We start from the raw sequence: 17,985 nt of genomic DNA on the forward strand, positions 1-17,985 counted from the left end.
CTGCAGACCAGAGGATTTCGTTCTTTTCTGTGGCCAAATAGTATTCCATGGTGTCTATATGCCACATTTTTGTTAATCCATTTCCCGGCCGATGGACACTTAGGTTGTCTTAGCCACATCTTCCCTACCTGCAGGTCCTTCATAGGCTCTCTGCAAGAAGAAAAATATGGCTCTTTCTGCCCGACCTCACAGGCAGTCAGACCTTACCGTTGTCTTCCCCTGTTCCCTAAAACTCGCTGTTATTCTATTCTTTTTCAAGGTGCACTGATTTCATGCTGTTCAAACACACATGTTTTACCATCAATTTGTAGAGTTAACACAATTGTCACAGCGGTCCTGAGGTGACGTACATCCTCAGCTTACGAAGATAACAGGATTAAGAGATTAAAGTAAAGACAGGCGTAAGAAATTATAAAAGCATTATTTGGGAACTGATGAATGTCCGTATTGAAATGAAATCTTCACAATTTACGTGCCTCTGCCGCAGCTCCAGCCGCTCCCTCCGTTCGGGGTCCCTGACTTCCCGCAACACACACGTGCATGTGCGTACACATGCTCCCGCTCACCGTCGACAGGTTTGAGATTCTCGCCTATTCTGGATGTGAAAATGAATCTTGAGAGGTCCCATTAGTCAGACCAACCTGGCCACGGGCATTGAAGCGTGGAGATGCAGCAGTTCGTGGGGAAAACCCAACGGCCAGGCTGACCAAAGCGCATGTGCGGGGTTGGGGTTCCTGATAGACTTCTAGCCGAAGTTTGCTTCCCATTGCCTGACCTACGCTCTCTAGCGTCTCTCCAAATGTCAAGGAACATGTGGAGATGGTACCTATCCCCAGCGCCAAGATTCGCTGTGGGACTTTTTGCCCATCCCCTCCTTAGCACAGATGAGCCCAGTTCTCCAACCCTCTATTCAACCCGTATTGATCTTATCGTTTGGCTGATTCCCCAGGTCAATGGCAGAAGTCAGTCGACTTCTTGCCAAAACCCCTCTGTAGGGGCAAAGTAGACGTCCAACCAACTGCACAAACCTGTCCCGTGTCATTCGTGGGATCTTGGCACAGTCGGATCACCTGCAGGGACCAGACCCTATCGGGGATAGAGATGTTTGCCATCCCCACGGGAGGCTGGCTTGCTTGCCAGCGTGATGTGGGTGGATGTCAGTGGGTGACAGCGATGGACGAAGGTGTCCGTTCCCGTGGCTGGCGTCCACCCTAGCCCGGGGCAAGGGGCTGACACCAAGGAAAGGAGAGAAGCATGTCGCGTGCTGGGAGCTGGAAGAAGGAGTCCAGGGTGTCCAGGGGGTGCACAGGGCTGGCTGGCCAGGTCTGGGAGTGAGGCTGTCCAGTCAAACGGAGGTTGTGCAGATGCCCGGGGCGTTAGGGCACCTCGCGGGCTGCCTATGCCATAGGTCGGAGGGATCCCAGCTGGTGGCGGAGCTGGCGTGAGTCTGAAGAGGCTGAAGGAGGCCAGGGCTGGGGGACATGAGTCGTCTGAGAGAGGGGCATTGACGGCGAGAGGGAGAGTTGGCTGGCGAGAGGGAGAGTTGGCTGTGCGAGAGAGACAGAGAGATAGAGACATAGAGACAGAGACAGAGAGAGAGACAGAGAGATAGAGACACAGAGACAGAGAGAGAGTGAGAGACAGAGAAAGAGAGTGAGAGAGAGAGAGAGTGTGTGAGTGTGTGTGTGTGTGTGTGTGTCAGTGTGTGTGTGTGAGTGAAAGGGCGGGTGGGGTGAGACAAAGGTGGGGGAGGGAGGGCTGAGCCTGAAGGCTGGTGGGAACAGTACATTTTCAGCCGGTTGGTCTGGGCAGGAACGAAGTCTGTGTGGTCAAAGGGGACCCGCGCCGGCGAGACTGGGATGCTGCTTGGGCTGGGCGGTCAGAGTATGGAGTGGGGCTGGGGTGAGGTGGCAAGCAGCCCAGGGTGGGAGAGACATCGTGACAGAGCGACTGGAGGCCACGTCCCACGTCCCAAAAGGGTAGCGAATGCAACTGGACCCGAGACATAAATAAGCCGTCTTCAGGACGCACATTCACGTCTCAGGCAGGTGTCTGGGGCTGAGATGAAAAGAGGTCCGAGGGAGAGAAACAAGGCAGCCTCCTCGACTAAAGTGGTGGATTGGGGTTAGGTTGGGAGTTGCCACATGGCGGTGGTGGTGCCGGCAGAATGAGGGGAGAGAGTGTGGAGTAGCCAGAACACGGTGAATATAGACGGTGCACATGCCACGCGTACACTCGTGTGGTCGCGTTAAGGACTGTGTGACCAACTAGGGGAAAGTGATGAGTTACTCCCTGGAGTCGCGACTTCCTTCCTACTGGAAGGGCAACCATGGCATCATTTTCTGGATGTGGGGAGCCAGCGAGGGGGAGAGAGAGAGAGAGAGAGAGAGAGAGAGAGAGAGAGAGAAAGAGGTCGAGGCGGTGAATTGTGAAGAGAAGAGGTGGGGCGAGTGGCTGCAAGCCCGTGGTGCCTGGCGGTGTTCCGTGAAGTGAAATGCGTCGGGCAGAGGCGGTGGCAGGGCAATGAAGAGAAACAGGACCAGGAGGCTGCCAAGTTCTGGTGTCTGGCACGCTCTCGTGTTTGGAGGGGTTGTTGTCACCAAGCTGTGTGGGTGCGGGGGGGTAGGCTCATCCCTAAGTCAGTCGAGAGAGGCACGGAAGAAAGGGCAGAGGGCCGTCGCGCGTGGGAGCGCAGCCGGTGCCGGACTCGCTCGCGCGCCCCGAGTGTAAGGAGGCGGCAGAGGCGAGCGCAGCTACGCCTTGGTGCTGCTGCAGCACCAAAATGGGAGGGCGTGCTGCATGGGCCGGGAATCGAACCCGGGCCTCCCGCGTGGCAGGCGAGAATTCTACCACTGAACCACCCATGCACCGATGGCAAGCGCCAACGGAAGCTGGCACAGCGGAACTCGCCACCAGCCGCCGCTCACTGGTCACAGCCTGCCGTGGGCTTCCGTCCTATTGGAGCGTCCACGAGAGGCTGGCCCGATGGGGCGAGCAGAAGGGGAGGCTCTCGTCACGTCGAGGGACCTGAGGCGGGGCGCGGAGGGAGAGCCGAGGGAGAGAGGCCGACTGGTCCCATCTTGCGCTTTCTCTGCCGCCCAGGGTCGAGAGACTGCCCGCCGGGGTCTCCAGGGGAAGGACCAGCCGTGGCCCGCGCCCGAATGCCTGTGTGGGCAGGTTTGCTGTGGCGGGCCTTGCTGAGCGCGGATCCCCGGCACAGACCCAAAGTTTTTGTGTTTTGTTTTTGTTTGATTGTTTGTTTGTTTCTTTTGGGGGATGTTTTTCCCCCTCCCCTCCCCCCCCCCCGCCGGACCGGCCTTCTCAGTTGTGTCACCTGCAGGTGGGGGGGGGTGGTGTGTCAGCGAGCGGGGGCGGCGATGGGGAACGGGTCTCGCAGCCGTGGCGTGCGGCTCAGAAACGCAGACCAGGTCCGTGGGCGCCTCGCTCCTGCGCTCTGACCCACGCCACCGGCTCGCACTTGGGGTCCGGCCCCCTGGGCTGGTAGGGAGGCTTTAGCGCGAGAAAGGAGCGGAGGAGCGCTTCGGCAGAGCCGCAGCTGGCTGACCCTGGAGAAGGCGCGCTGGGTGTGGCTGGGACGGCCCAGGCCGCGGCTTCCCGCGTGGGGATGCGCTGTGGCGCACAGCTGGTCCCGGCGGGGCCAGGCGTTTGTGGGCGGGTGACGGGGATCTAGGGCTTCCGCTCGTGATTCCTCGTGGGCTGTCTTTCCGGGTTTGGACTCGCCTGCCAGGCTGTGTGCAGGGTTCCCGCTGCCTCTGGCCGGCAGGCGTCCGGGCTGCAGGTGGGTCGGCAGGCAGGTGTTAGCGGGAAGGGAGCACAGGTAGCGAGGTGGGATCGGCGACCTGGCTAGGGTGTCGGGAGAATGGAATGCGCGGCCGGGGTCCGAGGGGTCGGAGGAAAGGACAGGATGTTGGATGGCGTGCCTCTCTGGTGGGAGACGTGTGTGCGGCTCCACGAGCGAGTCGCTCGCTGCTGTTCAGCGGTCAGAAGTTGGAGGGTGAAACCGGGCGGGCTGTGCAGGCCAGGACGCCTCTGGGCAGCGCAGCGGCGATTCAAGGCGGTGGGCGGTGGGCGGAGGCCGGTGGGAGGAAGGAGGGAAAAGGAGGAATAGGGGAAGAATCTGGGCTGTGTCTGTTTGGGCGAGTGAGGAGAAGGCGGGCGGAGGAGATAGGCAGGGAAGAGCGTGGAAGGTGGTCGCGGTCGCTCGCTGTGTGTGGGGCCAGGGAAGAGGGCGTGTGAGGTGGTGGGGAGGGCGTCTGTCCGAAGGGCAATTGGTAGAGGGTCGCGGGCGCTGGCGCATGGTCCTGGGCTGTTTCTGCGACAGCCGGCGGGTGGGCAGGAAGAACGGACGTGCCTGAGAAGCGGCGGCGTTTTGGAGGCTTGCTTCAAGGGGGCTGGAGTCTGCAGAGCGGGCAAGGGCTCAAGGCAGGAAGCGGCCAAAGGTGCTCCAGGGTTGCCATGGGCGTTGCCCTCCGGCGGGCGGGCCAAAAGGTCGGCTTGTCAGGAGTGGGATTCGAACCCACGCCTCCAGGGGAGACTGCGACCTGAACGCAGCGCCTTAGACCGCTCGGCCATCCTGACGGCGCGCCGGGGCGCGTCGCCGCTGGCATGGCTGGGACCCGGCGCGAACGCCTGCGCCCTTGGCCGGCGCCTGTCTGGGCTCGGTGCGCAACCGACGGACCGCGCGGGCGGAGCGGGCGCCAAGTGAACGGAGCCGGCTGGCGTTGGCGTGGACGCCCCCGCGTCCCCACCCCGGACCCAAGGGGTCCGCGTCCGGCCGGCCGCCGCCGCCGCCGCACGCCCCAGCCCCCGCGCCTCCGCTCGCCGAACCCCGCAGGGCGTGCGCCCACCGCGTCCTAGGAGCAGCGGCCCGACTGTTTCGCCCGGCCTCTTCCTGCCCCGGCGCGATCCCCGCCTTGGAGACAGCAGGCAGGGCGCACGGGGAGGTTCCACGCCGCTCCGGTACCTGTCGGGGTCCGGCTCCGGCTCCGGGTCCCAGCGGGATCGCAGGGTGCTTTGTTGGGTGTCGGGGTAGGTCGTGCCAACGGTGGCGGGGGGCGGGTGGCAGGTGACGGGTGGCGTGTGGCGGGTGGCGGGTGGCGGGTGGCGGGTGGAAGGCGAGCACGCGCCCGGCCCCTGCCGTCGGGGGAGGGGATCAAGGCAGGGCTAGGCGTCCGCGGTCGGAGTGGGGTCTGGCGTCCCGGCGACCGTCGCCGTCGTCCTCGTTAGTATAGTGGTGAGTATCCCCGCCTGTCACGCGGGAGACCGGGGTTCGATTCCCCGACGGGGAGGCAGCCGTGCTTTTTGGGCCGCCGCCTCGGACCCAGCCTGAGGGCCCTCCTTCTCCTTCCTCCGCCCTCCAGCTAGTCTCAGGGCGCCATCTCGGGCCTGGCCTGCCTGGCCCCTTGGCCCCCTGGGCCCTCTGGGCCCCCTGGGCCTCCTGGGTCCCCTTGGCCTCCTACCTTTTCTTCTCGCCCGCGGCTTGGTCGCCGCAGCCGGGCGGCCTCCTCTGGCCCCCACGGCGCCCAGAGAGCTGCCGGCCCAAAGTGGGTGCCGGAAGAGGCTTTCTGCGAGGCACAGGGCCCGGCGCCCGGTGGGAGGAGGAGGAGTGGGGACCCCGTCGGCGCCGGCCGTGTCCCCGCCGGGCACCTGGTGGGGAAGGGCTCTGGCGGCCCGGGGCGGCGAGGGAGCGAGAGCGCCCCCAGAGGCAGGCGGGCGGAACGGGGCAGCCGCGCTGGCCTTGCACCGGTGGGGCGCGGGGTGGCCTTTGGCGGGGCCGCGGCAGCGCGGAGCTGCGGGCGGGCGGACGGACCGGGCGTCGGGGCCGGGCTGCCCCGGGCGTCGGCGGCGCGCTGGTGGGAGCCCCGGGCCGGCGTGGCGGGGCTGCCCGCGCCGTGTGGCGTTGGTGGTATAGTGGTGAGCATAGCTGCCTTCCAAGCAGTTGACCCGGGTTCGATTCCCGGCCAACGCAGCGGGCGGACCTTTTGCGGAGGTCCCCGTCGCGGAGCTCGCGTCGCAGCTTGGCCTGTGGCTGCGTGCCTGTGCGCCCGGGAAGGAGGCGCGCGGTGTTTGGAGGGTGTGCTGCGAACAGGGCCAGAGCTGCTCGTGAGGGCAGGCCGGTTGGCGCCGGCGTCGCGGGGGCTGGTTGCGGGTGTTTGTTTTAAACGGAAGCAGGGGACAGGCGCCAAGGTAACGCCCAGTGCTGGGGCCAGAGGCGCTGGGGCCAGGAGGCGCAAGCCGGGCCCGGAAGCCGTCTCTCCCTGGTGGTCTAGTGGTTAGGATTCGGCGCTCTCACCGCCGCGGCCCGGGTTCGATTCCCGGTCAGGGAAGCCTTCCTTCTTTGGCTCTGCCTGCCAACTGCCAGGCCCCTTCACACCTCCCCTTTTGACCAACAGGCTCGCTCGCTTCTCCCGCGCCCCAGCCACAACCTCCCGCGGCTTCCACGTGCGCCCCAACGCTCCCCGCCTACCTTCACCCATCCCTCCTTTTGGCCTCGCTGGCGCCACCTTCGCAACATCAGCTTCACAGCCCTTCCTTGTCAGGTGCTCGCCTCGCTCCCACTCTTTCTCAGCGGCAAAGCCCGCTGGCCAGGTCAGGCTTTCTCCTCCCATGGCCGCCAGGTGACCCGCCACCACCACCACCGCCGCCACCCTCGAACTCTCGGCTGGCCGCGGAATGGGCCAGGACTCTCGAGCGGAGCGGCTTCTGCCAAGCCAAGCCGAGTGGCTGACGGGCCACTTCTCTCTCGGCTGCGGGGGATCTGCGCCTAATGGTTGGGCCACCCGCCAGAGCCACTCATGTCAGCAAGCGCACTGGCTTTCCCAAGGCGTGCCAGACCCTGAGCGCGGGATCCGTGATTGGGCTCCACGGGTGTCAGCGGCTTTGGTAGAAATGGCAGCGGAACTTGAGGAGCCGAGACCACGGGCCATGGCGCTAGGGAGGCAGAGCTGCGACGGTCACCCTGGCAGCATGACTATGTTTTTCTTCATGCGGACGTGATATCCATGGGATTCCTGTGACGCGTGGTAACGCGTGTACATCGCGTAGTGATCGATGGTCAACTGAGGGGATGTAGGGCATCCATCCCGTGGGTATCTGTCATCTCTACCTGTTGGGAGCATCTCAGGTGCTGTCTTCCAGGAGCTCTTCGGAAACAAGCACTAATACGTCGTTGTTACCCCTAGTCGCCCTGCTCCGCCGTAGAACGTTATTGGAACGTATTCCCTCCATCCAAACGCATGCTCGGACCCATTTCACCAACCTCTCTTCACCGCAGTCACCCACACACCCTCTCCAGCCTCTGGTGTCTATCGTTCTACTCTCTACCTCCACAAGGTGAACATTTTGAGCTCCCAGGATTGGAGTAAGAACCCGCCCTCTCTGTCTTTCTGTGCCCGGCTCGTTTGATGTTCCATCGTGACCTTTAGCTCCGCCTCTGTTGCTGCAGACCAGAGGATTTCGTTCTTTTCTGTGGCCAAATAGTATTCCATGGTGTCTATATGCCACATTTTTGTTAATCCATTTCCCGGCCGATGGACACTTAGGTTGTCTTAGCCACATCTTCCCTACCTGCAGGTCCTTCATAGGCTCTCTGCAAGAAGAAAAATATGGCTCTTTCTGCCCGACCTCACAGGCAGTCAGACCTTACCGTTGTCTTCCCCTGTTCCCTAAAACTCGCTGTTATTCTATTCTTTTTCAAGGTGCACTGATTTCATGCTGTTCAAACACACATGTTTTACCATCAATTTGTAGAGTTAACACAATTGTCACAGCGGTCCTGAGGTGACGTACATCCTCAGCTTACGAAGATAACAGGATTAAGAGATTAAAGTAAAGACAGGCGTAAGAAATTATAAAAGCATTATTTGGGAACTGATGAATGTCCGTATTGAAATGAAATCTTCACAATTTACGTGCCTCTGCCGCAGCTCCAGCCGCTCCCTCCGTTCGGGGTCCCTGACTTCCCGCAACACACACGTGCATGTGCGTACACATGCTCCCGCTCACCGTCGACAGGTTTGAGATTCTCGCCTATTCTGGATGTGAAAATGAATCTTGAGAGGTCCCATTAGTCAGACCAACCTGGCCACGGGCATTGAAGCGTGGAGATGCAGCAGTTCGTGGGGAAAACCCAACGGCCAGGCTGACCAAAGCGCATGTGCGGGGTTGGGGTTCCTGATAGACTTCTAGCCGAAGTTTGCTTCCCATTGCCTGACCTACGCTCTCTAGCGTCTCTCCAAATGTCAAGGAACATGTGGAGATGGTACCTATCCCCAGCGCCAAGATTCGCTGTGGGACTTTTTGCCCATCCCCTCCTTAGCACAGATGAGCCCAGTTCTCCAACCCTCTATTCAACCCGTATTGATCTTATCGTTTGGCTGATTCCCCAGGTCAATGGCAGAAGTCAGTCGACTTCTTGCCAAAACCCCTCTGTAGGGGCAAAGTAGACGTCCAACCAACTGCACAAACCTGTCCCGTGTCATTCGTGGGATCTTGGCACAGTCGGATCACCTGCAGGGACCAGACCCTATCGGGGATAGAGATGTTTGCCATCCCCACGGGAGGCTGGCTTGCTTGCCAGCGTGATGTGGGTGGATGTCAGTGGGTGACAGCGATGGACGAAGGTGTCCGTTCCCGTGGCTGGCGTCCACCCTAGCCCGGGGCAAGGGGCTGACACCAAGGAAAGGAGAGAAGCATGTCGCGTGCTGGGAGCTGGAAGAAGGAGTCCAGGGTGTCCAGGGGGTGCACAGGGCTGGCTGGCCAGGTCTGGGAGTGAGGCTGTCCAGTCAAACGGAGGTTGTGCAGATGCCCGGGGCGTTAGGGCACCTCGCGGGCTGCCTATGCCATAGGTCGGAGGGATCCCAGCTGGTGGCGGAGCTGGCGTGAGTCTGAAGAGGCTGAAGGAGGCCAGGGCTGGGGGACATGAGTCGTCTGAGAGAGGGGCATTGACGGCGAGAGGGAGAGTTGGCTGGCGAGAGGGAGAGTTGGCTGTGCGAGAGAGACAGAGAGATAGAGACATAGAGACAGAGACAGAGAGAGAGACAGAGAGATAGAGACACAGAGACAGAGAGAGAGTGAGAGACAGAGAAAGAGAGTGAGAGAGAGAGAGAGTGTGTGAGTGTGTGTGTGTGTGTGTGTGTCAGTGTGTGTGTGTGAGTGAAAGGGCGGGTGGGGTGAGACAAAGGTGGGGGAGGGAGGGCTGAGCCTGAAGGCTGGTGGGAACAGTACATTTTCAGCCGGTTGGTCTGGGCAGGAACGAAGTCTGTGTGGTCAAAGGGGACCCGCGCCGGCGAGACTGGGATGCTGCTTGGGCTGGGCGGTCAGAGTATGGAGTGGGGCTGGGGTGAGGTGGCAAGCAGCCCAGGGTGGGAGAGACATCGTGACAGAGCGACTGGAGGCCACGTCCCACGTCCCAAAAGGGTAGCGAATGCAACTGGACCCGAGACATAAATAAGCCGTCTTCAGGACGCACATTCACGTCTCAGGCAGGTGTCTGGGGCTGAGATGAAAAGAGGTCCGAGGGAGAGAAACAAGGCAGCCTCCTCGACTAAAGTGGTGGATTGGGGTTAGGTTGGGAGTTGCCACATGGCGGTGGTGGTGCCGGCAGAATGAGGGGAGAGAGTGTGGAGTAGCCGGAACACGGTGAATATAGACGGTGCACATGCCACGCGTACACTCGTGTGGTCGCGTTAAGGACTGTGTGACCAACTAGGGGAAAGTGATGAGTTACTCCCTGGAGTCGCGACTTCCTTCCTACTGGAAGGGCAACCATGGCATCATTTTCTGGATGTGGGGAGCCAGCGAGGGGGAGAGAGAGAGAGAGAGAGAGAGAGAGAGAGAGAGAAAGAGGTCGAGGCGGTGAATTGTGAAGAGAAGAGGTGGGGCGAGTGGCTGCAAGCCCGTGGTGCCTGGCGGTGTTCCGTGAAGTGAAATGCGTCGGGCAGAGGCGGTGGCAGGGCAATGAAGAGAAACAGGACCAGGAGGCTGCCAAGTTCTGGTGTCTGGCACGCTCTCGTGTTTGGAGGGGTTGTTGTCACCAAGCTGTGTGGGTGCGGGGGGGTAGGCTCATCCCTAAGTCAGTCGAGAGAGGCACGGAAGAAAGGGCAGAGGGCCGTCGCGCGTGGGAGCGCAGCCGGTGCCGGACTCGCTCGCGCGCCCCGAGTGTAAGGAGGCGGCAGAGGCGAGCGCAGCTACGCCTTGGTGCTGCTGCAGCACCAAAATGGGAGGGCGTGCTGCATGGGCCGGGAATCGAACCCGGGCCTCCCGCGTGGCAGGCGAGAATTCTACCACTGAACCACCCATGCACCGATGGCAAGCGCCAACGGAAGCTGGCACAGCGGAACTCGCCACCAGCCGCCGCTCACTGGTCACAGCCTGCCGTGGGCTTCCGTCCTATTGGAGCGTCCACGAGAGGCTGGCCCGATGGGGCGAGCAGAAGGGGAGGCTCTCGTCACGTCGAGGGACCTGAGGCGGGGCGCGGAGGGAGAGCCGAGGGAGAGAGGCCGACTGGTCCCATCTTGCGCTTTCTCTGCCGCCCAGGGTCGAGAGACTGCCCGCCGGGGTCTCCAGGGGAAGGACCAGCCGTGGCCCGCGCCCGAATGCCCGTGTGGGCAGGTTTGCTGTGGCGGGCCTTGCTGAGCGCGGATCCCCGGCACAGACCCAAAGTTTTTGTGTTTTGTTTTTGTTTGATTGTTTGTTTGTTTCTTTTGGGGGATGTTTTTCCCCCTCCCCTCCCCCCCCCCCGCCGGACCGGCCTTCTCAGTTGTGTCACCTGCAGGTGGGGGGGGGTGGTGTGTCAGCGAGCGGGGGCGGCGATGGGGAACGGGTCTCGCAGCCGTGGCGTGCGGCTCAGAAACGCAGACCAGGTCCGTGGGCGCCTCGCTCCTGCGCTCTGACCCACGCCACCGGCTCGCACTTGGGGTCCGGCCCCCTGGGCTGGTAGGGAGGCTTTAGCGCGAGAAAGGAGCGGAGGAGCGCTTCGGCAGAGCCGCAGCTGGCTGACCCTGGAGAAGGCGCGCTGGGTGTGGCTGGGACGGCCCAGGCCGCGGCTTCCCGCGTGGGGATGCGCTGTGGCGCACAGCTGGTCCCGGCGGGGCCAGGCGTTTGTGGGCGGGTGACGGGGATCTAGGGCTTCCGCTCGTGATTCCTCGTGGGCTGTCTTTCCGGGTTTGGACTCGCCTGCCAGGCTGTGTGCAGGGTTCCCGCTGCCTCTGGCCGGCAGGCGTCCGGGCTGCAGGTGGGTCGGCAGGCAGGTGTTAGCGGGAAGGGAGCACAGGTAGCGAGGTGGGATCGGCGACCTGGCTAGGGTGTCGGGAGAATGGAATGCGCGGCCGGGGTCCGAGGGGTCGGAGGAAAGGACAGGATGTTGGATGGCGTGCCTCTCTGGTGGGAGACGTGTGTGCGGCTCCACGAGCGAGTCGCTCGCTGCTGTTCAGCGGTCAGAAGTTGGAGGGTGAAACCGGGCGGGCTGTGCAGGCCAGGACGCCTCTGGGCAGCGCAGCGGCGATTCAAGGCGGTGGGCGGTGGGCGGAGGCCGGTGGGAGGAAGGAGGGAAAAGGAGGAATAGGGGAAGAATCTGGGCTGTGTCTGTTTGGGCGAGTGAGGAGAAGGCGGGCGGAGGAGATAGGCAGGGAAGAGCGTGGAAGGTGGTCGCGGTCGCTCGCTGTGTGTGGGGCCAGGGAAGAGGGCGTGTGAGGTGGTGGGGAGGGCGTCTGTCCGAAGGGCAATTGGTAGAGGGTCGCGGGCGCTGGCGCATGGTCCTGGGCTGTTTCTGCGACAGCCGGCGGGTGGGCAGGAAGAACGGACGTGCCTGAGAAGCGGCGGCGTTTTGGAGGCTTGCTTCAAGGGGGCTGGAGTCTGCAGAGCGGGCAAGGGCTCAAGGCAGGAAGCGGCCAAAGGTGCTCCAGGGTTGCCATGGGCGTTGCCCTCCGGCGGGCGGGCCAAAAGGTCGGCTTGTCAGGAGTGGGATTCGAACCCACGCCTCCAGGGGAGACTGCGACCTGAACGCAGCGCCTTAGACCGCTCGGCCATCCTGACGGCGCGCCGGGGCGCGTCGCCGCTGGCATGGCTGGGACCCGGCGCGAACGCCTGCGCCCTTGGCCGGCGCCTGTCTGGGCTCGGTGCGCAACCGACGGACCGCGCGGGCGGAGCGGGCGCCAAGTGAACGGAGCCGGCTGGCGTTGGCGTGGACGCCCCCGCGTCCCCACCCCGGACCCAAGGGGTCCGCGTCCGGCCGGCCGCCGCCGCCGCCGCACGCCCCAGCCCCCGCGCCTCCGCTCGCCGAACCCCGCAGGGCGTGCGCCCACCGCGTCCTAGGAGCAGCGGCCCGACTGTTTCGCCCGGCCTCTTCCTGCCCCGGCGCGATCCCCGCCTTGGAGACAGCAGGCAGGGCGCACGGGGAGGTTCCACGCCGCTCCGGTACCTGTCGGGGTCCGGCTCCGGCTCCGGGTCCCAGCGGGATCGCAGGGTGCTTTGTTGGGTGTCGGGGTAGGTCGTGCCAACGGTGGCGGGGGGCGGGTGGCAGGTGACGGGTGGCGTGTGGCGGGTGGCGGGTGGCGGGTGGCGGGTGGAAGGCGAGCACGCGCCCGGCCCCTGCCGTCGGGGGAGGGGATCAAGGCAGGGCTAGGCGTCCGCGGTCGGAGTGGGGTCTGGCGTCCCGGCGACCGTCGCCGTCGTCCTCGTTAGTATAGTGGTGAGTATCCCCGCCTGTCACGCGGGAGACCGGGGTTCGATTCCCCGACGGGGAGGCAGCCGTGCTTTTTGGGCCGCCGCCTCGGACCCAGCCTGAGGGCCCTCCTTCTCCTTCCTCCGCCCTCCAGCTAGTCTCAGGGCGCCATCTCGGGCCTGGCCTGCCTGGCCCCTTGGCCCCCTGGGCCCTCTGGGCCCCCTGGGCCTCCTGGGTCCCCTTGGCCTCCTACCTTTTCTTCTCGCCCGCGGCTTGGTCGCCGCAGCCGGGCGGCCTCCTCTGGCCCCCACGGCGCCCAGAGAGCTGCCGGCCCAAAGTGGGTGCCGGAAGAGGCTTTCTGCGAGGCACAGGGCCCGGCGCCCGGTGGGAGGAGGAGGAGTGGGGACCCCGTCGGCGCCGGCCGTGTCCCCGCCGGGCACCTGGTGGGGAAGGGCTCTGGCGGCCCGGGGCGGCGAGGGAGCGAGAGCGCCCCCAGAGGCAGGCGGGCGGAACGGGGCAGCCGCGCTGGCCTTGCACCGGTGGGGCGCGGGGTGGCCTTTGGCGGGGCCGCGGCAGCGCGGAGCTGCGGGCGGGCGGACGGACCGGGCGTCGGGGCCGGGCTGCCCCGGGCGTCGGCGGCGCGCTGGTGGGAGCCCCGGGCCGGCGTGGCGGGGCTGCCCGCGCCGTGTGGCGTTGGTGGTATAGTGGTGAGCATAGCTGCCTTCCAAGCAGTTGACCCGGGTTCGATTCCCGGCCAACGCAGCGGGCGGACCTTTTGCGGAGGTCCCCGTCGCGGAGCTCGCGTCGCAGCTTGGCCTGTGGCTGCGTGCCTGTGCGCCCGGGAAGGAGGCGCGCGGTGTTTGGAGGGTGTGCTGCGAACAGGGCCAGAGCTGCTCGTGAGGGCAGGCCGGTTGGCGCCGGCGTCGCGGGGGCTGGTTGCGGGTGTTTGTTTTAAACGGAAGCAGGGGACAGGCGCCAAGGTAACGCCCAGTGCTGGGGCCAGAGGCGCTGGGGCCAGGAGGCGCAAGCCGGGCCCGGAAGCCGTCTCTCCCTGGTGGTCTAGTGGTTAGGATTCGGCGCTCTCACCGCCGCGGCCCGGGTTCGATTCCCGGTCAGGGAAGCCTTCCTTCTTTGGCTCTGCCTGCCAACTGCCAGGCCCCTTCACACCTCCCCTTTTGACCAACAGGCTCGCTCGCTTCTCCCGCGCCCCAGCCACAACCTCCCGCGGCTTCCACGTGCGCCCCAACGCTCCCCGCCTACCTTCACCCATCCCTCCTTTTGGCCTCGCTGGCGCCACCTTCGCAACATCAGCTTCACAGCCCTTCCTTGTCAGGTGCTCGCCTCGCTCCCACTCTTTCTCAGCGGCAAAGCCCGCTGGCCAGGTCAGGCTTTCTCCTCCCATGGCCGCCAGGTGACCCGCCACCACCACCACCGCCGCCACCCTCGAACTCTCGGCTGGCCGCGGAATGGGCCAGGACTCTCGAGCGGAGCGGCTTCTGCCAAGCCAAGCCGAGTGGCTGACGGGCCACTTCTCTCTCGGCTGCGGGGGATCTGCGCCTAATGGTTGGGCCACCCGCCAGAGCCACTCATGTCAGCAAGCGCACTGGCTTTCCCAAGGCGTGCCAGACCCTGAGCGCGGGATCCGTGATTGGGCTCCACGGGTGTCAGCGGCTTTGGTAGAAATGGCAGCGGAACTTGAGGAGCCGAGACCACGGGCCATGGCGCTAGGGAGGCAGAGCTGCGACGGTCACCCTGGCAGCATGACTATGTTTTTCTTCATGCGGACGTGATATCCATGGGATTCCTGTGACGCGTGGTAACGCGTGTACATCGCGTAGTGATCGATGGTCAACTGAGGGGATGTAGGGCATCCATCCCGTGGGTATCTGTCATCTCTACCTGTTGGGAGCATCTCAGGTGCTGTCTTCCAGGAGCTCTTCGGAAACAAGCACTAATACGTCGTTGTTACCCCTAGTCGCCCTGCTCCGCCGTAGAACGTTATTGGAACGTATTCCCTCCATCCAAACGCATGCTCGGACCCATTTCACCAACCTCTCTTCACCGCAGTCACCCACACACCCTCTCCAGCCTCTGGTGTCTATCGTTCTACTCTCTACCTCCACAAGGTGAACATTTTGAGCTCCCAGGATTGGAGTAAGAACCCGCCCTCTCTGTCTTTCTGTGCCCGGCTCGTTTGATGTTCCATCGTGACCTTTAGCTCCGCCTCTGTTGCTGCAGACCAGAGGATTTCGTTCTTTTCTGTGGCCAAATAGTATTCCATGGTGTCTATATGCCACATTTTTGTTAATCCATTTCCCGGCCGATGGACACTTAGGTTGTCTTAGCCACATCTTCCCTACCTGCAGGTCCTTCATAGGCTCTCTGCAAGAAGAAAAATATGGCTCTTTCTGCCCGACCTCACAGGCAGTCAGACCTTACCGTTGTCTTCCCCTGTTCCCTAAAACTCGCTGTTATTCTATTCTTTTTCAAGGTGCACTGATTTCATGCTGTTCAAACACACATGTTTTACCATCAATTTGTAGAGTTAACACAATTGTCACAGCGGTCCTGAGGTGACGTACATCCTCAGCTTACGAAGATAACAGGATTAAGAGATTAAAGTAAAGACAGGCGTAAGAAATTATAAAAGCATTATTTGGGAACTGATGAATGTCCGTATTGAAATGAAATCTTCACAATTTACGTGCCTCTGCCGCAGCTCCAGCCGCTCCCTCCGTTCGGGGTCCCTGACTTCCCGCAACACACACGTGCATGTGCGTACACATGCTCCCGCTCACCGTCGACAGGTTTGAGATTCTCGCCTATTCTGGATGTGAAAATGAATCTTGAGAGGTCCCATTAGTCAGACCAACCTGGCCACGGGCATTGAAGCGTGGAGATGCAGCAGTTCGTGGGGAAAACCCAACGGCCAGGCTGACCAAAGCGCATGTGCGGGGTTGGGGTTCCTGATAGACTTCTAGCCGAAGTTTGCTTCCCATTGCCTGACCTATGCTCTCTAGCGTCTCTCCAAATGTCAAGGAACATGTGGAGATGGTACCTATCCCCAGCGCCAAGATTCGCTGTGGGACTTTTTGCCCATCCCCTCCTTAGCACAGATGAGCCCAGTTCTCCAACCCTCTATTCAACCCGTATTGATCTTATCGTTTGGCTGATTCCCCAGGTCAATGGCAGAAGTCAGTCGACTTCTTGCCAAAACCCCTCTGTAGGGGCAAAGTAGACGTCCAACCAACTGCACAAACCTGTCCCGTGTCATTCGTGGGATCTTGGCACAGTCGGATCACCTGCAGGGACCAGACCCTATCGGGGATAGAGATGTTTGCCATCCCCACGGGAGGCTGGCTTGCTTGCCAGCGTGATGTGGGTGGATGTCAGTGGGTGACAGCGATGGACGAAGGTGTCCGTTCCCGTGGCTGGCGTCCACCCTAGCCCGGGGCAAGGGGCTGACACCAAGGAAAGGAGAGAAGCATGTCGCGTGCTGGGAGCTGGAAGAAGGAGTCCAGGGTGTCCAGGGGGTGCACAGGGCTGGCTGGCCAGGTCTGGGAGTGAGGCTGTCCAGTCAAACGGAGGTTGTGCAGATGCCCGGGGCGTTAGGGCACCTCGCGGGCTGCCTATGCCATAGGTCGGAGGGATCCCAGCTGGTGGCGGAGCTGGCGTGAGTCTGAAGAGGCTGAAGGAGGCCAGGGCTGGGGGACATGAGTCGTCTGAGAGAGGGGCATTGACGGCGAGAGGGAGAGTTGGCTGGCGAGAGGGAGAGTTGGCTGTGCGAGAGAGACAGAGAGATAGAGACAGAGACAGAGAGAGAGACAGAGAGATAGAGACACAGAGACAGAGAGAGAGTGAGAGACAGAGAAAGAGAGTGAGAGAGAGAGAGAGTGTGTGAGTGTGTGTGTGTGTGTGTGTGTCAGTGTGTGTGTGTGAGTGAAAGGGCGGGTGGGGTGAGACAAAGGTGGGGGAGGGAGGGCTGAGCCTGAAGGCTGGTGGGAACAGTACATTTTCAGCCGGTTGGTCTGGGCAGGAACGAAGTCTGTGTGGTCAAAGGGGACCCGCGCCGGCGAGACTGGGATGCTGCTTGGGCTGGGCGGTCAGAGTATGGAGTGGGGCTGGGGTGAGGTGGCAAGCAGCCCAGGGTGGGAGAGACATCGTGACAGAGCGACTGGAGGCCACGTCCCACGTCCCAAAAGGGTAGCGAATGCAACTGGACCCGAGACATAAATAAGCCGTCTTCAGGACGCACATTCACGTCTCAGGCAGGTGTCTGGGGCTGAGATGAAAAGAGGTCCGAGGGAGAGAAACAAGGCAGCCTCCTCGACTAAAGTGGTGGATTGGGGTTAGGTTGGGAGTTGCCACATGGCGGTGGTGGTGCCGGCAGAATGAGGGGAGAGAGTGTGGAGTAGCCGGAACACGGTGAATATAGACGGTGCACATGCCACGCGTACACTCGTGTGGTCGCGTTAAGGACTGTGTGACCAACTAGGGGAAAGTGATGAGTTACTCCCTGGAGTCGCGACTTCCTTCCTACTGGAAGGGCAACCATGGCATAATTTTCTGGATGTGGGGAGCCAGCGAGGGGGAGAGAGAGAGAGAGAGAGAGAGAGAGAGAGAGAGAGAGAGAGAGAGAGAAAGAGGTCGAGGCGGTGAATTGTGAAGAGAAGAGGTGGGGCGAGTGGCTGCAAGCCCGTGGTGCCTGGCGGTGTTCCGTGAAGTGAAATGCGTCGGGCAGAGGCGGTGGCAGGGCAATGAAGAGAAACAGGACCAGGAGGCTGCCAAGTTCTGGTGTCTGGCGCGCTCTCTTGTTTGGAGGGGTTGTTGTCACCAAGCTGTGTGGGTGCGGGGGGGTAGGCTCATCCCTAAGTCAGTCGAGAGAGGCACGGAAGAAAGGGCAGAGGGCCGTCGCGCGTGGGAGCGCAGCCGGTGCCGGACTCGCTCGCGCGCCCCGAGTGTAAGGAGGCGGCAGAGGCGAGCGCAGCTACGCCTTGGTGCTGCTGCAGCACCAAAATGGGAGGGCGTGCTGCATGGGCCGGGAATCGAACCCGGGCCTCCCGCGTGGCAGGCGAGAATTCTACCACTGAACCACCCATGCACCGATGGCAAGCGCCAACGGAAGCTGGCACAGCGGAACTCGCCACCAGCCGCCGCTCACTGGTCACAGCCTGCCGTGGGCTTCCGTCCTATTGGAGCGTCCACGAGAGGCTGGCCCGATGGGGCGAGCAGAAGGGGAGGCTCTCGTCACGTCGAGGGACCTGAGGCGGGGCGCGGAGGGAGAGCCGAGGGAGAGAGGCCGA

General features: G+C 62.6%; 11 non-coding genes across 11 annotated transcripts; 6 read left to right on the forward strand and 5 right to left on the reverse strand.

The window, feature by feature from the left end:
- Positions 1-2,796: 2,796 nt before the first annotated feature.
- On the reverse strand, positions 2,797-2,867 carry TRNAG-GCC (transfer RNA glycine (anticodon GCC)). Its single transcript has one exon. It is a non-coding gene; the product is annotated as a tRNA-Gly (tRNA).
- Positions 2,868-4,516: 1,649 nt separating this feature from the next.
- Positions 4,517-4,599, reverse strand: TRNAL-CAG (transfer RNA leucine (anticodon CAG)). Its single transcript has one exon. It is a non-coding gene; the product is annotated as a tRNA-Leu (tRNA).
- A 638-nt stretch (positions 4,600-5,237) lies between these two features.
- On the forward strand, positions 5,238-5,309 carry TRNAD-GUC (transfer RNA aspartic acid (anticodon GUC)). The gene has a single exon. It is a non-coding gene; the product is annotated as a tRNA-Asp (tRNA).
- A 608-nt stretch (positions 5,310-5,917) lies between these two features.
- TRNAG-UCC (transfer RNA glycine (anticodon UCC)) lies at positions 5,918-5,989 on the forward strand. Its single transcript has one exon. It is a non-coding gene; the product is annotated as a tRNA-Gly (tRNA).
- A 286-nt stretch (positions 5,990-6,275) lies between these two features.
- TRNAE-CUC (transfer RNA glutamic acid (anticodon CUC)) lies at positions 6,276-6,347 on the forward strand. Its single transcript has one exon. It is a non-coding gene; the product is annotated as a tRNA-Glu (tRNA).
- A 3,904-nt stretch (positions 6,348-10,251) lies between these two features.
- TRNAG-GCC (transfer RNA glycine (anticodon GCC)) lies at positions 10,252-10,322 on the reverse strand. The gene has a single exon. It is a non-coding gene; the product is annotated as a tRNA-Gly (tRNA).
- Positions 10,323-11,971: 1,649 nt separating this feature from the next.
- On the reverse strand, positions 11,972-12,054 carry TRNAL-CAG (transfer RNA leucine (anticodon CAG)). The gene has a single exon. It is a non-coding gene; the product is annotated as a tRNA-Leu (tRNA).
- A 638-nt stretch (positions 12,055-12,692) lies between these two features.
- TRNAD-GUC (transfer RNA aspartic acid (anticodon GUC)) lies at positions 12,693-12,764 on the forward strand. Its single transcript has one exon. It is a non-coding gene; the product is annotated as a tRNA-Asp (tRNA).
- A 608-nt stretch (positions 12,765-13,372) lies between these two features.
- TRNAG-UCC (transfer RNA glycine (anticodon UCC)) lies at positions 13,373-13,444 on the forward strand. The gene has a single exon. It is a non-coding gene; the product is annotated as a tRNA-Gly (tRNA).
- Positions 13,445-13,730: 286 nt separating this feature from the next.
- TRNAE-CUC (transfer RNA glutamic acid (anticodon CUC)) lies at positions 13,731-13,802 on the forward strand. The gene has a single exon. It is a non-coding gene; the product is annotated as a tRNA-Glu (tRNA).
- Positions 13,803-17,712: 3,910 nt separating this feature from the next.
- On the reverse strand, positions 17,713-17,783 carry TRNAG-GCC (transfer RNA glycine (anticodon GCC)). Its single transcript has one exon. It is a non-coding gene; the product is annotated as a tRNA-Gly (tRNA).
- Positions 17,784-17,985: the final 202 nt, after the last annotated feature.

Source organism: Pan troglodytes, chromosome 1 (genome assembly GCF_028858775.2).
Source record: "Pan troglodytes isolate AG18354 chromosome 1, NHGRI_mPanTro3-v2.0_pri, whole genome shotgun sequence".
Taxonomy (NCBI): Eukaryota; Metazoa; Chordata; class Mammalia; order Primates; family Hominidae; genus Pan; species Pan troglodytes.